Genomic DNA, 2,689 nt, shown 5'->3' on the forward strand with positions numbered 1-2,689 from the left:
CCCTCTCCCTCCTCTTCCTCCTCCTCTTCACCTTTTATATTTATAAGCAGCACATCAACAGAGTTTTATTTACACCGTGTAGTTTAATGTGATTGACTCAGCAGATCTTTGCTGGAGCAGAATCAGACTCGTGAGTAACTTTCTACCACAAACTAATTCAGAGGAAGTGAAAGTCTGTCTGTCTGTCATCCAGACTATAAAACTATAAAACAGTAAAACTCATTCATCAATCTGATCAACACCACCACGCCTGGGTTATTTCCCCAATGAGCAGAAATCTTTTTTTTATTTTTTATTTTTTTTAAATCTGCAGCTTTTTTTTGTCCTGATCTGCTTTTGGTTTTTCTGTGAACAGAGGAGGGGGGAAGTCCGTCTGTTGGGACAATGAGAAGAAATATAAAAATATAAACGAGAAGAAATTCACTGGAATGCTTCTCTGTTCTTCTTCTTCTTCTGAGGAACTTAAAGTTAATGCAGAGCAGCAGAAGGAGTGTTACTTGGATGTGTGATGTCATGTCTCACCCTCTAATCACTTCCTCTCAAAGAGACAGTAACGCCCACCATGAAAGATTTCTTAGAAAATGCTGAATGTGCTCAGAGGAGAGAGTATTTAATCAGCTGTAGGACGCAGTCACCAGAACAGATCACATCAGCTCCATCATCATCATCATCATCATCATCTTCATCTTCGTCATCATCTTCATCATGAAGACTCTCCGCTTCACCTTGGGACTGATGCTGCTGCTGTTCACCGTTCACCGCTGCACCGCTAGTAGTAAGTCTGATTTTAACTGATCTCTTTTCAGAAATGCTATGTTCATAACAGTTTAACTGAAACACAAGAAAATATTCAAATACTAGAAGTTTTGTTTTAGGATTTTACACTTTCATGCTGACTGGTTGTGTTCTGAGCTCAGAGAATGAATCATTTAGAAAACAAGTCTCTTTATCTCTTCCAGCTCCGGCAATGAAGGAAATACCTCCTGAAAAGTGCTGCTTTAATCTCTTTCCGAGTCATATTCCACGGGATCGGATTGCCTCCATCAATGCCACAGACATCCGATGTCCTATACCTGCATATGTGTACGTCTCTGCTTCACTTTGACACCATCAGAGAAATGAACACAGTTTCTGTCTGATGTTTTTCAGTCCTAACTCTGTTGTTATGGATGTTTCTGCAGGATCATAACTACCAGAGGGAAAGAGTTCTGTGTGCGTCGGGATGCTCGCTGGGCACAGAGAGTTTATGAAGAGCTCAACCCATCCACCATCTCCAGTACAGCTTCATCTAATTAATACTCCCAGCATCTTTTATCAACTGTGTGGAAGTCATTTATTCTCCTTCTGTGTATCTATGGATGTTAAACCACTTTATGAATGTTTGTTTTACTTCGTTCTGTTCAGAAACTATTTTAAATAAAAACAACTCTGCTCTGAAAAAGAATTTGTATTTTGTTTCTTCTTCTTAACATTACATCTACTAAAAGGTCTGGAGATGACCAGGGAGCATACAGATGTGCAAATAAAGATAAAGAGTTAAATCAGAGTAGAAGGATCAGTGTGTAAGGTCAGGACTTTGACTTGGCCGTTCCTAAACATTCATCTTGTTCTTCTTTAACCGTTCTTTTGTAGAACCACTTGTGTTCTTGGTTCTCGTTGTCTTGCTGCATGACCCAGTTTCTCTTCACATTCAGCTCATGGACAGATGTCCTGACATTTTCTTTTAGAGTTCACTGGTAGAATTCAGAATTCATTGGTCCATCAATGATGACAAGCCGTCCTGGTCCAGGTGCAGCAGAACAGGCCCAAACCAGGACATTAGCACCCCCATGTTTGATGGAGGGATGAGGTTCTGATGCTGGAATGATGCAGTGTTGGTTCATCTCATTTAAACCAAACTATTCTACTTTGGTCTCATCTGTCCACTAAACATTGTCCCAATAGTCTTCTGTCTTGTCCACATGATGTTTAGAAATGTTCTTCTTGGAGAGCAGTGTCTTTGTCCATCACACCATGGTTGTTCAGTGGATTCATCAACATTAACATCAGCCAATGAGAGAGAGGCCTTTAGCTGCTTAGAAGTTCCCCTGGGTTCCTTTGGGACCTCTCAGACTATTATGGAGTGATCTTTGTTGGTGGACCACTCCTGTGGAGGGGAACAGTCGTCTTCAATCTGTCTGACTGTGGATTATTTGTGGGTTCCAAACTCTTTAGAGATGGTTCTGGGACCTTTTCCAGCCTGATGAGCAACAACAACTCTTTCTCTGAGCTCCTCAGAAAGCTCCTTTGTCCACAAACATGTGTTGTGAAGATCAGACTGAGACAAATCCCTGATTTATTGAAACTAAACCAGGAACTGAACCACACCTGGACACACATGGACTCTGATTGGATCCTAGAGGAGCTCCTCTCTGATATGTAATATTGGCTCATTTTCCTTCCTTATTTCTGTTTCATGTATTTAATCAGGTTCTCTTTGTCAACTCTCAGGACTTGTGTGAACATCCGTTGATGGTTTTTGTCATTTTTATGGAGAAATGCAGTCAACCAGTTCCCTCCATGCAGATCTCAACTCATGTCTAAAAATCATGTAGAAGTTCTTTTTTAAAGCTGCAGAGGTTCCTAATACTTGATCTGAGTTGCATGAACGCATTTTATTTTTTTATCCTCTGTGGAAATAAGAGGTAAT

At 40.5% G+C, this 2,689-nt stretch overlaps 1 long non-coding RNA gene across 1 annotated transcript; it reads left to right on the forward strand.

The window, feature by feature from the left end:
• The first annotated feature begins 640 nt into the window (after positions 1–640).
• Positions 641–1,509, forward strand: LOC311495570. Its single transcript, XR_014699330.1, has 3 exons — positions 641–775; positions 960–1,083; positions 1,182–1,509. It is a non-coding gene; the product is annotated as an uncharacterized lncRNA (long non-coding RNA).
• The last annotated feature ends 1,180 nt before the right edge of the window (positions 1,510–2,689 follow it).

This window comes from Chelon labrosus (genome assembly GCF_963514085.1).
Source record: "Chelon labrosus genome assembly, chromosome: 11".
In the NCBI taxonomy this organism is placed as follows: Eukaryota; Metazoa; Chordata; class Actinopteri; order Mugiliformes; family Mugilidae; genus Chelon; species Chelon labrosus.